Source organism: Canis aureus, chromosome 23 (genome assembly GCF_053574225.1).
Source record: "Canis aureus isolate CA01 chromosome 23, VMU_Caureus_v.1.0, whole genome shotgun sequence".
Taxonomy (NCBI): domain Eukaryota; kingdom Metazoa; phylum Chordata; class Mammalia; order Carnivora; family Canidae; genus Canis; species Canis aureus.
The window spans coordinates 38,888,197-38,906,182 of record NC_135633.1 but is presented as its reverse complement, the minus strand read 5'-3'; positions in this window follow the sequence as shown (position 1 = coordinate 38,906,182).

Below are 17,986 nucleotides of genomic sequence, written 5' to 3'. Positions count from 1 at the left end.
GCCAGCAAACTTTTGTTTTATGTTTTAAGAAAAATCAAGAGAAATGCAACGTGTTCTTTGTCACATGATGTCCACGGTGATCGAGCACAGCCCTACTGAGCTAAGGGCTAACTCCAGGAAAAAGACAGGGGCACCTTGGTGGGTTGTGCTAAGGGAGGGGTTCTTTGAGGGATGAGTTTCCTTGGGTGATTTAAAGGCCGCAGAAAATGCCAAGGAATGAAACACTGAGCTTCAGCAACCAGGTTGTTGGTTCCCAAAGTGTCACAGATCAGAAGCTGCTAAGGATGGGGTTATGGGCGACTTGGGGCGGGGGGATGAAGAGGGTACATGGGCAGGAGGGAAGCTGGGAGATGAGCTGGGGCCAGATCACAGAGGGAAGGGAGCTTACGTCTTCCCCTAGGGATTGTGGGGAGCCCTTGGACCATTTTAAACCACAGTATTGTCTTTCCTACTCTTCGATTCAACATCCATTGAACTACATAGAGGCAGGAACTCTCTCATTATCATGTGACTACAGTGACAATGCTTGGAAGTCAATTTGATTACTTTTCTTCTCCAAATGAGTAAACTGAGACTCAGACGGTAACTCAACTGCTCAGGATTACCTCGTAGATGGAGCCAACACTGGAACCGAGTCCTGGAGCCTTCAGGCCTGGTGATTGCATTTTCCAGTTTGGCTTCAAGGCAAGTCTATCTTATTTATTGATCTTTGTTTTTCTAGCCCTCCCTCCTTGGTCCTAGCTTTCCAAAAGTTAGTCGAATTTGGGGAGTCGAAACACTCAAACATGACCTGGCCTTTTTTTAGTCCAGCCGGCCCCTGAAATGGCTGTGGGAGCTGGCAAAGTAAGTACACATTGAAGCCAGAGGCCCCTTTCTCCCCTTCTGAGCACAATCCCTTTTCCTGTCCAGTCTCTGGGAGAGGAATTTTGCCCATGGGAGCTGTCTCAGGTGCCAGACTGCTCCCCCTGACCTTTCCATGCCTCCCTAACGCATTCCTGCATCTCAATCAGAACTGGTCAATGTTTCACTCCCCCAGCTCCCCTCCCAGCTCCCCTCCCAGCAGGATCTTCTGAAGCTGGTGAACAATTAACCTCCAGCAGCTCTTGAATCTTCTCTCCCCAGAAACCTCCCAGCCCTTTACTTCTGGGTGTCAATGATCTACCAAATATGACAGGCACCCGCTGTCCTCTAGGGTCTTCCAGGAGCCTCTTATAGACATTTTTAGAGTGATTCTGATGATATAAGATTCTTCCAAATAAGGAAATATGTCTTTGGGAACAACGGAACCCAAGCACCTGCATTAACTCCCCAGTCATGTTTTCTGTTGGAAATCCCTACAGAGAACCAGAAAAGAGGGAGAAGGTTCTAGTCTAGTTCCAGCCAGCTGACCTTAGCCAAGTCTCTTAACTTGTGCAGGCCTTCTCTTCTTTCTTTATAAAATAAGGAGTGTCATTCTCCTGTCACATTTCATAAGGATTAAATGACAATGTGTGTAAATCTCTAACCCATAGTAGCAATTTAATAAGTATTCATATTATAGAAACTGTAGCCTGGGTGGCTCAGTCAGTTAAGCATTTGCCTTTGGCTCAGGTCATGATCCCAGAGTCCTGGGACTGAACTCCACGTCAGACTCCGTGCTCAGTGGAGAGTCTGCTTCTCCCTCTGCCCCTCTGCCCACTTGTGCTCTCTCTCTGTCTCACTCTCTCTTATAAATAAATAAATAAATAAATAAATAAATAAATAAATAAATAAATTAAATAAATAAAATCTTTTTTAAAAAAGAAACTGTAGCCTAATGTTGACAAAACCATAGAATGCTGGAGCTGGAAAGTGCCTCAGAGAGCTTGTTTATATTTTACAGAGAGGGAAGTCTGGCATGTATCCAATGATCTCTTGGCCAGTGAGGGGTCTATAGTCTAGCTCAGCTCTGTCTAGTAGAAATCCAACATATAAGCTATACATGTAATTTAGAAGTTTCTAGCAAGCACATTTTAAAAAGTAAAATAAACAGGAGAAATTAACTTTAATAAATTACTTTATTTAATTTAGTATACACAATATATTATCATTTTACATAAGTAATACAAAAATTATTAATGAAATATTTTACTTTTTTGGTACTAAATCTACAGAAATCTGGTGTGTATTGTACACTTACATCACAATCAACTCAGAGTAGCCACATTTCAAGTACTAGATAGTCACACATGGCTAGTAACTATATTATTGGACAGTGTAGGTCTAGTTGAATTAAAGTCCGCAAATATTTTGTGCACCTGTCACATGCCAGCCACTCTATTAGATGCAGGGATGTGAAGGGGAACAGATAGCAGAGGACTAGGGAAACAGCTTTAGAAACCACAACCATAATCCAAGGCTGGGAGTCCCACCTAATAATCTAGGCTGCTGGATTACTCATCCATTATGTTTGGTTGAGCAAGTCAAGAAGAAAATTCTCCTGGGAAAATATCGATATCTCTGGGGCATTTTCCTCTGCTCTGGTATGTGTACTGAGCTCCTCTTATGTCCTGGACATTGTACTCTGCGCTCAACGGGTATTATTTACTTTTTGTAGTGACTGTGTGGGGACATTATTTCATCCATTCTAAAGACAAGGAAATAAAGGCTCAGAGACATTAGGTAATTTGTCTAAGAGTCCTACAGTTTATCATAGGTGAAGTTAGGGCTTGATCTCAGAAAGTAGCATATTTAACTTGGTCACTGTCATCCCATGGAGATGTGAGAGAGGTGAATGTTCCTTGGCCATTACTATTTTGGCCTATTCATTAACATTCCCAAAGCTTCTTGAATTAAGTGACTGGAGGTTTATTTATGTTTATGTTTTAAAGGTTTATTTATTTATTTTTAGAGAGAGAGAAAGAGCATTAGTTGGGGGTGCAGAGGGAGAGAGAGAGAGAGAGAGAGAGAGAGAATCTTTTTTTTTTTTAAAGATTTTATTTATTTTTTCATGAGAGACATACAGAGAGAGGCAGAGACACAGGCAGAGGGAGAAGCAGGCTCCATGCAGGGAGCCCGATGTGGGACTCGATCCCAGGACCGGGATCACACCCTGAGCCGAAGGCAGACGCCCAACCACTGAGCCAGCCAGGTGTCCCGAGAGAGAGAAAATCTTAAGCAGACTGCATGCACAGCATGGAGCCCGACATGGGGCTTGAACTCACAACCCTGAGATCACAACCTGAGCCGAAATCAAGAGTCAGGTGCTTAACCAGCTGAGCCATCCAGGAGCCCCTGGAGATATATTTTAATAACAACTTTCCAGGACCAAAGCTCCTGCTACCTGAAGGCTTTTTCAACAAAAAAAGATACGAGGATGTTCTGATGCTAAGTTCCTCTCAGTGGCTGTGAACCACTCTGTGTCTCAGAGGCCTCAAGCTGAAAAGGGTGTCAGCCCTTTTAATCTCAAGTAGGGTTTACTGCATTTCTCTCAACCGAGCTCAGGAACAGCTTCCCTCTGCCAGTGTGCTGAGGAGCCAGGCCAGGAATGGCTTTTTCTTTCCCATAGTTCTGGACCACTCTGCCTCTAGCTCCTGCTCCTGTCACTTGGGAATTGTATATGCTGGTAAAAAAAAAAAAAAAAAAAAAAAATCACGAATGCAAATATCCACCAAGCTGGAGCAGGGCCTGCCATAGCTACAGTATTTCCTGAAAGAATGTCCACTGCCCTGAGGGTCACAGATAAAGAAGCTTGTTAACTTAGAAAGATCAAGGAAAATACAATATTCTAATCAAGATCATCAGTGTGATTTAATGAGGAAATCTCCCGTTTGAGAATAGGTGGGGAAATAGTGTGGTGGGGGCGTATCTGTTCCTAGAAAAGAGTGATACTTTGCATCAAGAAACAATTCAAAATTATTATTTTTTAAAGATTTTATTTATTCAAGAGAGAGATAGGCAGAGACACAGGGAGAGGGAGAAGCAGGCTCAAGGCAGGGAGCCCAATTCCGGGTCTCCAGGATCAGGCCCCGGGCTGCAGGCGGCACTAAACCGCTGAGCCACCGGGGCTGCAAAACAATTCAAAATTAGACCAGATCCTGAAACAGAGCACAGGACATTCTGTGAGGCTTGCCTGGCTGAACTTGAACTGAAGGACTGAACTTTACCTGAATCTTGACTGAAGAAATAAAATTAATAAAATAAAATAAAATAAAATAAAATAAAATAAAATAAATAAAATAAATAAAATAATAAAATAAAAAATAAAATAAAATAAAAATAACATAAAATAAAAAAATAACATAACATAAAATAAATAAATAAAATAAAAACTACAGGTTTATTCTGTCATTTGAAATCACGTGTTTACATATGTTTCATTCAGTCAACAAATACTTCTTGAGTTACCCCCTAGGCACTGTACTAACCATTGAACAAGTATGTTTGAACAAAGTAAAGATGGATCTACCTACATGGCAGATTTTCAGTCTAGCAGGAGGCAGACAAAAGGAAGAAAAATGCCAGGGAAAGCCACCCATTGGGATCCCTGGATGGCTCAGCGGTTTGGTGCCTGCCTTTGACCCAGGGCATGATCCTGGAGTCCCAGGATCTAGTCCTATATCAGGCTTCCTGCATGAGGCCTGCTTCTCCCTCTGCCTCTCTCTCTCTGTGTCTCTCATGAATAAATAAAGTCTTTTAAAAAAGAAAGAAAGAAAGAAAGAAAGAAAGAAAGAAAGAAAGCAAGCCATCTTCAGGTACTAGAAGCTAAGACCCTAATCGTTGAGAAGTCTGGATTCTAGGTGGATATGAGATTCCCTAGGTAGAAAAAAAAGAAAAGGTTCAGGACTGAGCACCAAGGAATATTGATAATTCATGATGGGTGGACTAGGAGGAGCTGACAAGGGAGAGGGAGAAGAGAAGGAGCAGAGAGTGAACTCCAGCATGAAGTGAACTCCAGCGCCTCACCATGCCTTGTGGCTGCTGGGAGAGAAAGTTAAGCCAGCAATGACAAAACAGTAGCCTTTGGCTAGGGTGCATGGTGACACCGGTTAGTCACTGAGAGGTGGCTGCTCAGTTTGGGCAAAGTTTGAATAGGAAGTGGGGATGAGGACGGAGCAAGAAGTTTGCGCTTTGGAAAGCTTGGCTAAAATAGTCAGCCGAACAATATTTAGAAGGAGAACCTCTTGGGTTGGTCAAGAAAGTTTTGGGGCATGGAGAGGATGTGTTTGTGTCCATATTCACCCTGTTGCACTCCTGGAGTGCCTCTCTGGCAAATTTCTTTCCATTTTGTACAGTTTAGATGTAAGTGACCTGCCATCTATCAAACATTCTTTCCAGGCCCGTGTAGATGTCCGGCTTGAGCTCCCTCTGTGTGCACATCTTCTGACTCATCTTACTACGCAGTAATGGACAGTTTTTCTGTCTCTCTTTTCCATTAGACAAAAACAATGTGCTTGAAGGCTTTGGACTGTCTTCCCAAACTTGCATCATAAACATAGGGAGGTGCTTGGAAGTCGGCTCTCGGAGATATTCACTAATATTTGATGAATGAAAAAGTAAATGAATGAATAAACTAACCATGAGTTTGAAAGCAGTTTGAGTGGCAACTTTGTCATATGGAAACTTCATTGTATGAATGGAAAAATGAAGGCACAGAGCAATTTGGAGTTTAATTATTTCACAAAGTCCGAGGAGCCTGGCAAAACCATCAAATCGCCAGCCCTACCCTGTCCACTGTTCCCAAGTCCTTGCCAATCCACAGGACACACTGGGCTGAAACCCTCCCATTCACATCAAGCCTCAAACTTCACTACAGCAGCACAGGCCTTCCACGTGGGTGAGTGGCCAGGGACAGGGGGGCCTTGGCTTCCTGCGGATGATTGCGTCAGGCTGCGGTCTAGAAAAACCAAAGCTGAAGGGGTACCACAAGGTGTCACTGTTGGTCCTTGGTTTAACAAAAGTGGCTTTGGCAGGGACTTCAGAAAGCCTTTAAAAGCACTTATGTAACAGATGAAGAAACTGAGGCACAGAGAGGTAATATGATTTTTAACTAAGATCACATAACAAGTTAGTGGCAGAGAAATTCACAGAATCCAAATCCCTTAACTTTGGGACGAACAAACTACCGTCCCCCACTGCTCTTCGCATGGCATCTAGAGATGAGGATCCAGCTATCTCTACAATCGTTCAGACAACAGTGCTAGATTGGAAATAGAACAGAGAAAAAAATAGAGAAAGAATAAAGAATGAAAAAAAAAACCCTCAGCTTTCACCTTCACATGTGCCTTATTCAAAGTGTCCAGTTTAGATGCCATCGCCAACAATGAAAGCGTGGCACGCAGGGCCTCCATCTGTGGCAAGGTTTGAATAGCTGAATTGAAATGTATCAGGTAATGGATTTCATCCTCTTTATGGCTTCGACTTAGAAAGAGTCTGGTTCCCAAGGAAAACAAGAAACCAAGTTGCTTCAGCAAAGAATTACTGAAATCTAAGTAGCAACTAGATAAAAACATTCTCTGGATAGAAGGACAAGGATAAATTTCTGGGCCCTGCCTTTCAGGGCATGGGAAGCTACAGAGCAGAAGATCCTTTGTGAGCCAGTGACCCCAAGACCGGGCATTTATCCTGGTGTCTGGAAAGAACAAGATAGCTGAGGAGTCACAAGGGAGGGACTTTGGCCTCCCCTCCAGATGTCTCATGATGTCGCTCCCATGCTCCTTGGCCTGACTGCACCAGCCCTTTCTGCTCCAGTGTGGCTTCTACTGGAGGCTCCTTTTCTTGCCTCCCAGGTAATATACATATGTATTTTTTTTTTAATTAAAAGAGCTTTATTGTTTCCTCAGGTAATATAAGCTTATTACGAAAATTCAGATATCCAGTAGCAGAAAGAAGAAATGAAAGATCCATAACACTTCCATTCAGAAATTATTGCTGTGAACACACTGCTGCATAGGTGTAGGCAGCTGGCCTGCAGGGCGCACCTGCCCGGTGTGTGAGGCACTGGATTCAGAGTGGAGGAAATGACACCCATGCATCTGGCCTCTCCCAGAGCCCACATTCTAGCGGGGTGGGGGTGGGGGGGCAGAAGGCGATGTCAACCAATTTTAAAAAGAAGTGAAATATCTCAAAGGTTAGACTATAATAAGCACAAGGAACACAAATAAACAGGGAAAGGGGATGGGGATTTTATTGGGGGTAAGGATATTTATGAAATATCCTACTTATGAAAGTAGGCTATTTTATTTATTTATTTGTTTTTTTGAGAGAGAGAGAGTTGGGATGGAGAGGCAGAAGGAGAGAGAGAATCGGAAGCAGACTCCCCACTGAGCATGGAGCCCAACTCAGGGCTCGATCTCATGATCCTGAGATCATGACCTGAGCTGAAATCAAGAGTCCGATGCTTAACTGACTGAGCTATCCAGGCACCCTGAAACTAAGATATTTAGAAAGAAACATTAGAACAAGGTCTTAAAGCTGAGGAAGAGGCAAACCATGTGGACATTTGTCTCCTTTACCTTCCATTTTCTGTGCATACATAATAATGCAATTATAGCATAAGCAATATATGACTACATCCTCAATGTGGAAACATTCAGATGACACAAAGATACGGTTCTCAAGAATCCAGCCTTCTCACCACCCTGTCACCTTCTCCCTCCAAGTAAACACTTGGACAATGGTGTGTTCCCTTCCTGAACTTTGCGTTTATTTTCATTTCTGTATATATCATGCACACATTTAGCCTTATTTCCTACATAAATGAGCTTATTCTTTATGAAGGTGATGCCTTTAATTTGAAGCAGACAGGCTCTTCGTAATGTTTTCTAAACTTCAGAGGCCTAGGAGAGCTATGGCTCTTATTACTAAGTGAAATTAAGTGTAGGTAGAGGTTTCACTTCCTCCCCTGGGCTATTAATCTAGGATTCACTGCATTATATTATGTGAATTTGTTTCCGCCTCTGTCTCTTGTCCTGAACAGTGCGTTCTTTGTGGTCACAGTTTCTGTCTTGCCATCCCTGACTTTCAAATGCCCGTACAACGCCTAGCATATGGAAGGCATCTGGTAAATGAATGGGCAGTTAATTATACTTGTATACATTACCAGAGAAGACCTCCAATACTGTATGGGATATGGGCAGAGATCGACCTTGTGGTCTGTCCTCACAGGAGCCAATTTATTCTCTACCGAAAAGTCTGTGTCACTACTGGATATAGCCAGGATGACTGTGGTCATGTTGCTCAAATCACAAAGTCCAATGTTAGCAGAATTAAAAGACCAACCAAAGAGAACTAACTTTCACTCCCTTTGCTAAAAGAAACAAGCATTTAATGAGTACACACATGTGCTAAGAATTTTATAAAACCTTTGTCATTCAAGGCAGAAAACAACGAGGTAGATATTAGTTTGGAGATGAGGAATCCATGAATCAGAGATTAATATGGATACGATGTGGGTCCATTCATGTGCTACTATCCAGATTTACCCTAACATTTACCCATATTTGTTATAGATTTTTTGGGGGGCACCTGGGTGATGCAGTCAGTCAAGTATTGGACTCTTGGTTTCAGCTCAGGTCATGATCCCCGAGTCATGAGACCCAGCCCAACTTGGGCTCTGTGCTCAGTGGAGTCTGCTTGAAATTCTCTCTCCCTCTCCCACTGTACCCTCCCACTCACGCTCAATCTCTCTCTAATAACAAATCTTTAAAAAACCAGATCTTTTTCCCCGAAAAATAAAACTATAAATATACTCTGGAGGGCTGTATTCACAAATTTCATTGCCAACATTGGATGAGATAATTTAAAAGTCACTCAATGCAACTTGGCCACTTAATCAACAGACATTAATTGAGCCCAGGTGCTGGGCTAGGCCCTATGGATACAGAAAAAAATGATACATAGTCCTTGCCCAAAGGGACTCACTTTTTAGGGGAAGAGGTCCAGCAGATACAAAAGGTTTTACAGTTGAGAAATGAGGCTCAGGGATGGATGGTGACTCTTCCAAGGGACAAAACCAGGTTTGGAGTCCAGGGGCTAAACGAAGCTGTCCTCAGGGAGGATCCCGACCAGAGGCAGCTCCTCTCTGAGTGGTGCCAGCTATGCAGGAGAGCTGGTCTGATACAATCAAGCAGAATCTGTGAGAAACATGGATGGGTGTTTTCACTCTTCACTAACCATCTTTCTGCTGCAAAGAATTAAATTCTTTCCTGGTGACACACACTTCCTGTCAGGATGAGGCACACCCAGTCAAAACCACCCAAATTAAATGAAGAAAAATCCTTTTAATTCCTCTAGGTACACACTTTTGGGTTCCACTGGACTGTTGCCATTTTCCCAGAAGCTAAGCCAGACATGGATTTGGGGGAACAGAAACAAGAAGGATATGCTAATAAGGGTAACAGCCACAGTGACATTAAATCATCCACCACTTATTATCTCTAATTCCCATGTTCTGTAAAAGCAATTCATTCTCACAGAAAACTCAGAAAATGGCAAAAAAAAAAAAAAAAAGTGTGTGCTTTTTTGGTAAAAACAAAACCAAATCTATAATTTCCCAGTCCAAACAACTACTGTTAACATTCTGATACACTTTCTTTTTAAAAATGATATTTATTTGTACTTTATATACTGCTCTGTTCACATAACTTTATACGGTAAATGTTACCTCAATAATTAATTATCCCACTGATGTTTAATTCTTTAAAATATAATTATAAATGATACATAACATTGTTATGCAGTTGCTCTGTGGTTTGGTTGATCCATCTACTGTTGAACATTTAATTTCCCTCCCTCTCCCCACCTCTCAAGTTTTGGTTATTGTATTATTACCACTCTTTTTTTTTTCCACTCTTTTTTTTTCTTAAGATTTTATTTTTAAGTAATCTCTCTACCCAACATGGGGATTGAACTCACAACCCCAAGATCAAGAGTCGCATGCTCCACCAACTGAGTCAGCCAGGGGCCTTTATTTTAACTTCTAGACAGACACTTGCCTCATTGAGAGACACCACTGGTCTCTTTCCTTATATTATCTTATTTCCTCATCTTGAGGCTCCAGAGTAGGCAGGGTTTTAGAAATAAAGGAATTGGGATTTGAAGAAGGTAAGGAAATGTCTCCAGGTCGGAGTCAGGTTTTAAGCCAACTCCTGAGCCAGCTCTGCCCACTATCAAACCCCCTAGTTGTGCTTGGTTCTCTCTACACTACCAAGAGCTTGCTATCTTCCCAGAGCATCACTGCCTATGATGGAGGAATGTTCTTGTACTTCCTTTTGTTCAAAATCTGAATCCTCGTCTCACTCCTTTCACATCCCCATGGACACCCTGGTCCCTTAATAAGATTCGAGACTTTCCAATTCAACTCCTTCCATTTGGAAGTCCCCAGGCAGCTGGGCTCATGCAATTGATGCTTCCCAACTGCTGCGCCATGTGTTCTCGGCCTCCTTCGTTCTCAGCTGTTCTCAGGCCGGCTGTGAGGCTAATCACGTCTCCACATTGTCACACTGAATCCTGATATACTCACTAAAGCCTGCATGGTTCCTCAGGCTCCATTTAGATTCCCATTTATATTCTCAACCATTTCCAAGATCAGAGGTGGCCTCAGCAACTGAGCACATTTAAAACAGGATGCTAAGCTTGAAAAAAAATGTATTGAGTTCGAACCTCTCCTTTGAATTCCAACTTCTACAGCCAGTAAGTCTAACGGACATACTTTCTCAGATATTTTGAAACTTGCTCCTTTTGTATCAAAATTCTTGGTGTTGGCTGTCTAGACAGTAGTCATCCTCTGCCTCCACAGAACCCTGATTTTGTTCAGGGACAATGTGCCCCGAGCAGGGCTTGAGCCAAGATTGGTCTAAGTCCATCATGGCGATCTGAGCCCCATTGTAGGATGCTCCCGTTCCTGGCCTCTAGCAAGGGGAAGTCAGTGGGATTTAAAGTAAGGCTGCTAGAGAGTTTCTAGATACAAACTGTCTTTAAAAGCAGAGGGAAGCTGTCTTAGACACTTCTTGTATGCAGCACTTGGGCCTTGCCTCTGACTCCAGCCATCTCTGTGACTGCTTCGGTCAGTTGCAAGCTTCTACCAGCTTCCCACTGGTGCAACTTCAGCCTCAGCTGAGGGCCTCTTGCTCCCTGACTCGAGCTCCCTATCTATCCAGCCACCACCCCGGTCCAAGGTGGCATCACCTCTCTCTTGAGCTATTACAACAGCATCCTTCCAACTCCTGCCCCGTCCCTGATACATTCTCTGCATCAAAGCAAGAGTGATTAAAAAAAAAAAAAAATAGAACAAGGCAGCCTGGGTGGCTTGGCGGTCTTGCACCACCTTCGGCCCAGGGTGTGATCCTGGAGACCCGGGATCGAGTCCCACGTCAGGCTCCCTACATGGAGCCTGCTTCTCCCTCTGCCTGTGTCTCTGCCTCTGTGTGTGTGTGTGTGTGTGTGTGTGTGTGTGTCTCATGAATAAATAAATAAAATCTTAAAAAATAAATAAAATAAAAATAAATAAATAAAATAGAACCTGAAGCATGCTAATTCCCTGCCTCAAACCTTTGGAGGACTTGGCGTTATATTTTGAGCAAAATCCAAACTCCTATGGTCTATAAAATCTTGCATGATATGACCACACCTGCCCCATCTCCAACCCTTGCTTATCTCAACTTTCCCTTGTCAAAGTGGCCCCTGGGTCTTACGTGTTTGGAGCCTTCACACTGCAGATCCTTCTGCCTGGTACACCCTCCCCAAAGTTCTCTGTGGCCAGACCCCTTTTGTCAGCCAGGCGCCAGTTTTAACATCTTTTCTTAAAGTAAGGCCTTCCTTATTCCTTCCACCCACGGTTAAGCAATCTCACATTATTCTTGTTTCTTTTCTTCATAGCACTTAGAGCAAGTTGCAATTACATAGTTATCTCTTTGTTCATCCATTAATCTGCCTGGTAAGGTTAGAATCTTTTACGGAAAAATCCAGATTTTTATTCTTCACCAAATACCCAGGTCCTTGTACAATGCCTGTCTTTGTATCTGTACTCAATAAATATTTGTTGAGTGAATGAATGAATTGTGGTAATGACAGTATCAGTTTCCACTTAATGAGCCCCTGTTCATGTGTTCAAATCCTGACTCTGCCACTTATTAGCTCTGTGAACTTGGGCAAATGGTTTCACCTGTCTGTCCCTCAGTTTTGTCATCTTCAGTGGAGATAGTAATACTACCTTGTTAAATTGTCAGAAGAATTAACTTATTTCTTTTACGTGAAGAGTTTTGAACATTGTCTGGCAAATAGTGAGCATCATATTAATGCTTAGCTGCTCAGCCTGCATTGTTATTAGCATTCCTGCCTGGAATTGAGACTAGTTAGTAATCAGCAGCTTTGGATTCCCAAAGACTGGAAGTATGAAAAGTGTAAAACCTTTTGTGGGAAGTTATTCATAGACACTATTAACAGTGCTTGCCATTATAATCTATTTGCCAATTATTTGCTTCTAAATGCTTTTGAAAGCAAAATGCTTTGATGGCACTTTTTTTCAAGGATATTCACATAAATATGGGAGCAAAAAGTGGCTTAATGAAATTACACTTTTCAGAAATTATGTATGCATGATTTCATGAAGTTTATGTGTGAGGAAAAGAACAGGGGAAGACAAGTGAGGTACATCTATAGATACAGAACAATCGGCACCTCCTCACGTTCCATTCACTTTTTAACTGTCTGATCTGGCTTCTCCACCCTCCACTAAAACTGCTCTCACCAAGATCAGCATGACTTTCTGACTGCCAAATCAGAATGCGACTTCTTGGACTTCAGCATCTAAGGCACTTGATGTTATAAACCAACCACACCCCTTTTGCGACTCTGCTCTCAGCATGACCACTGCCATGTTCCTGATTCGCTCTTCGGCACTTCTTAGCCACCCTGCTGCCCTATCACCATTGGTGTCCACTCCTGGTCCACGTCCCTTTTTATGCTTCCTACTCTCTCCTGGGAAAACACCACTCAAGGTCATCACATCAACTCTCACCACAGCCCATATCTCTAATCAGTTACTACTTCATATTTTTGTCCAGACTCAATTGCTAGCCATTTTCCTGAAGAAATCTGGAACTCTCACACATGAGCTTTTCTTTTCATCTACCTGCTGTTGCTGTGCACCCTCATCACCTGTTCCTGGGCATTCTACTTGAGCATCTTGACTGGTCTTGCTATGCTTAGTCACCTCTAGCCCTGTAGAGTACTCCATACTCTTGTAGAGTTCTTTCTAAAACATGGAAATCTGAGCTTCTACATCCCATAAGACAACCTTCCGCAAACAACAACTAGGAATTATAGAAAAATAAAAACTAAAACCAATGATTTGAAGGGACTAGAGAGGAATCAAAAGTAGATCGATAGTAGACAGGAGTCAGCACTCAGAAGATGAAATATCATGTGTGAGTTTTGCATTTTTTAACGGATTTTTTTTCCGGAGAGCAAATCCCAGTCAGTGCTAAGCAGGGCAGCTAAAAACTCAGCAGCATGCTGTCTCATTAAATAGAAGAATCAGATAAAAGCATTCAGGGTAATAACCATAGCAGTTGAAAATTGGGGAGGGGGACATTCCAAGACAGGAGGAAGCAACTTTAGAACTCATCCTATGCGATCCAGACAGGTCACTTTTGGATTCCATTACTTCTGGCATAATTCACTATTTTGATTTCTTATTACAAAAGTGATGTCCAGGACATTTAGAAGATACAGGAGAACAAAGGAAAGATGATTTGTTATTCAATAATTATTCACTGAGCACGAATTATGTGCCAGGGATTATTCTTGGAACTGGGAGCACAGCCTTAAAAAAAAGTCCTTGTTCTCACTCTAGTATGTGAATCACAGGAGAAATAAAGAAACAAAGAGATGTGTAATATAATACTCAAGGTGGGAATTTCAAAAAAATAAAAGTCAGTGTTGCTGGACAACATTGAACAAGAGAGAGAATAATTTAGAATGCTATAAGTTGCCAATTATAGGAAGTCTTTCTTACTGAAAATAATTCAGCTCATTCTGATACTTTAGAAATTACCTTCAAGTAGCCAATGGTAAAGATATATATTCTTTGCATTTAGACAGGTTATTCACAGTTAAGGGTATATCATTCTTTACCCACAAAATGCTAAAATATATCCTGCATAGGTACAATCTAGGTTTTGCGACTGGATCTGTCTATAAAGCCAAATTATTTTTGACCAGTTTTTTAAAAACCCTGAACTGACTCAGTGTTTTAGTGCTATTTCAATAGAGTATGAATTTACTTGTCTGTTATTTGGAGAAGGCATGAGGTATTACTAAAGTCAGAGAAGGGCTGTAATGAAAAGTGATCTCCCATCATCTATCATCTCCCTTTGTCTAATGAGATACTGCTGCGAGCTCCTGATGAAATATTGTGCCACAGAACCTTGTCCTATGGTGTAATTCCTGCAGAAGACTTTACAAGAGCCATCTGAGCTCCAGCAACATTAATTACTGTTCCATCTGTCCATTATCTCTAAATAATCGTGTATTTTATTTTACTTCTATTTTTTTGAATTTTTAAAAAAGATTTTACTTATTTATTCATGAGAGACACAGTGAGAGGCAGAGACATAGGCAGAAGGAGCCTGCTTCCCTGCAGGGAGCCTGATGCAGGACTCTTGATCCCAGGACCCTCAGATCACACCCTGAGCTAAAGTCAGACGCTCAACCACTGAGCCACCCAGGCATCCCAATAATCGTGTATTTTAACGATCTTCTATTTCCTCTGTGTTGTGCAGTTCTTTTGGAGTCTTATTCAAAACAGTCGAATTTTTTTTGAAATTTTTTATTGGACGTGCATTTCTCTTCTGAAACAGCTCCGTCTTCAAATTCTATTTTGAAAAGTGCGTGTATGAGTAGCATGGCACATGGTACATGTGGGTAGCCAGTGAACCTGTGCCTTTTAGCAGCCCTTACCTCAAATGCTCATTAGATTTCTTTAAGCTTACCCTTTAAATGACTATGATTCGGTTTTGTCAGTAGTTAAAATGGGGTGAAGCTCTTGAGATGCACAACCCCTGGAGGAGGGCATGGACATTGCACAGTATGGAGTGGCAGGAGGAACTTCGGATCAGAGCAGGTACATGGGGAGCCTGCTGCAGACCTGTTCTCCATGGAGTGCTCTGGACACCCCTATTCCTATCCTGCCGGCCAAGAGGAAGACTGTTCCTGCCCCTTTAGTGCCTTTGAGGATGCGCCCAGCTACACACCCCTGAGTTCCAGTTTCTGGGAAGCCTCTTCTCCTCACTCTGATTCTAACTAGCTCTGTTGCTTGGGTCAAGTCACTTTCCCTCTCTGTGCCTGTTTCTCCCTCCGAAGTTGGATGGGTTTGGACTCTATGAGAGTCAGGGTGGCTTCAAACTGATGACATATGGTGGCCCTCTCCCCTGCTCACATCTGTCCACACAATCCCATGGTAGTTCACAAATACGAAGCCTTATCCTCGCTGGTTGGAGGGTCAGCAGATTGTCATCAGGGTCTTATGGGAGAGAGAGAAATGTTCTCAGGAAACTCAGCCTGTCTTCTTTTTCTTTCTGGAGTAGGGGCCCCTGTGGTCTCCTGGCTGTGCTGTTCAGCTGAAGGCAGGTGACGGTGGGTGGTCCTTTTCAGACTATAGGTAGGAAGGTCTGGCACATAAACACAGGGCCAGACAGGCTGTGGCTGGCATGGATTCAGCTCCAGAATCAGGAGACAGGCTTGAGAGCTGATCTAGACAATAAATGGTACGTGACCCTGGGTAGTCCCTTAACTCTAGTCTTGCCTCTTCATCTGTAGAATGGGGATAACCAACTCCTGTGCTACCAACTCAGGATTGTTTGGAGACCAAAGTGAGGAAACTCACTCAACAGTATCTTTTTTTTTTTTTCTTAAAAAGATGATATAAACCGTAATGTGCATATAAATCACTTGGGGGATCTTGTTAAAATGCAAACGCCTAGGTGGGTCTGTTGCTTGAGCTCCTGGCTCTTGGTTTTGACTCCAGGCCTGATCTCAGGGTTGTGGAATCGAGCTCTGAGTTGGGCTCTATGCTCAGCATGGCTTCTCCTTGAGATTCTCCCTCCCTCCTTCTGCCCCTCCCTTAGTTCTCTCTCTCTCTCTCTAAAATAAATAAATAAATCTTTAAAAAATGTAAACTCTGCCTCAGTAGATCTGGGGTAAGGTCCCCCACCCCCTCCAAATTCTGCTTTTCTTACAAGCACCAGGGTGAGACTGGCTGATACTGCTCATGCTCAGGTGGGCTACCGTCTGGTGAGCAAGGAGCCAAACAATTAACATTTTTAAAAATAAAAACCAAAAGTAATTATCTAAGACCCACCACCCTAAGACTTTTACTTCTGATATTTTTGTACTTAACATTACATCTTGAATGGTTTCTATGCTTCTACATATTGTATGGACTGTGAAGTTTCTGTAATTACTTATACTTAAATAGCTGTAGAGCATTCCACAGGGCTGAAATAGTATCCTTTGGCCAGCCTAATGCCAGGCTTGAAGCTATACCCACTGTTGGCATTTGCATATAGTCGGACCAGAGAGTCCCTTGGGAATGGCTGCAGGGCATGCAGTGTGCTCCTGGGACAGCTGGAGAACATGTCTTAATTTCCTCCTGTTCCTTCCTCGAATCAATCTGTAGGAGGAAACTAGCTTGAGATTATGGACATCTTCATTAATTCTTATTACTTTTGACATGCTATTCTCCTAAAGGTCAACAAGATAACAGATAGGCACTTTTTTTTTTTTTTTTGAGATTTTATTTATTTGTTCATGAGAGACACACAGAGGCAGAGACAAAGGCAGAGGGAGAAGCAGGCTTCATGCAGGGAGCCTGATGTGGGACTTGATCCCAGACCCCCGGGGATCACACCCTGCCAAAGGCAGACGTTCAACCACTGAGCCACCCAGGCATCCCCATAGTTTGATTATTAAAACTACAGGTTCCCCTTGCACACTGTTGGCAAAAGAGGAAAGGTGCACCACTATGGAAGACAGTATGGGGGTTCCTTAAAAAAATTAAAATGAGAACTGCCATAGGATCCAGCAATCCCACTTCCAGGTTTTTATCCAAAATGATTGAAATCAGGATCTCAAAAAGACAATCTGCATTTCCATGTTCATTGCAGCACTATTCAAAATAGCTTAGGTGTAGAAACAACTTAAGTGTCCTTTGACAGATGAATGGATCAAGTAAATGCGGTCTAGACATACAGCATTAAAATAAAAGGACATCGGGTATCCCTGGGTGGCTCAGCGGTTTGGGGCCACCTTCGGCCCAGGGCATGATCCTGGAGACCCCAGATGCCCGCGTAGGGCTCTCTCTGTGGATCCTGCTTCTCCCTCTGCCTCTGTCTCTGCCTCTTTCTCTCTGTGTCTCTCATGAATAAATAGATAAAATCTTTAGTAAAATAAAATAAAATAAAAAGACATCTTGTCATATATGACAACATGGATGAACCTTGAGGACATTACACTAAGTGAAATAAGCCAGTTACAGAAGCACACATACTTATATGAGGTATCTAAAATAGTCAAACTCTTAGAAGCAGAAAGTAGAATTGTGGTTGCCAGGGGCTGAGGTTCGGGGGAAATGGGGAATTGGCTGCTCCACGGGTATAATACATCAAAAATGCAAGATGAAAAAGTTTCAGAGATCTGCTGTACAGCACTGTGCCTATAGTTAGCAACACCATATTGTGCACTTCAAAATGTGTTAAGAGGGTAAATCTCATGGTAAGTGTTCTTACTGCCACAACAACAACAAAAATACATGTTCTTTATAGAAAAAAATCTAAAAATGACAATTGACCTAATACCACTGCTACATTTTGATTCTTTCAGTTTTCTCAATCATTAATTTATTCAATAAACAGTGTACACTTAGAATGTGCCAATCATTATGTCATACATTGAGGTTCATGTAGGGAACAGTATTTCTGTCTAGATATGTGTACAAAATTATCTACCAATCTATCACAAAACTATATAT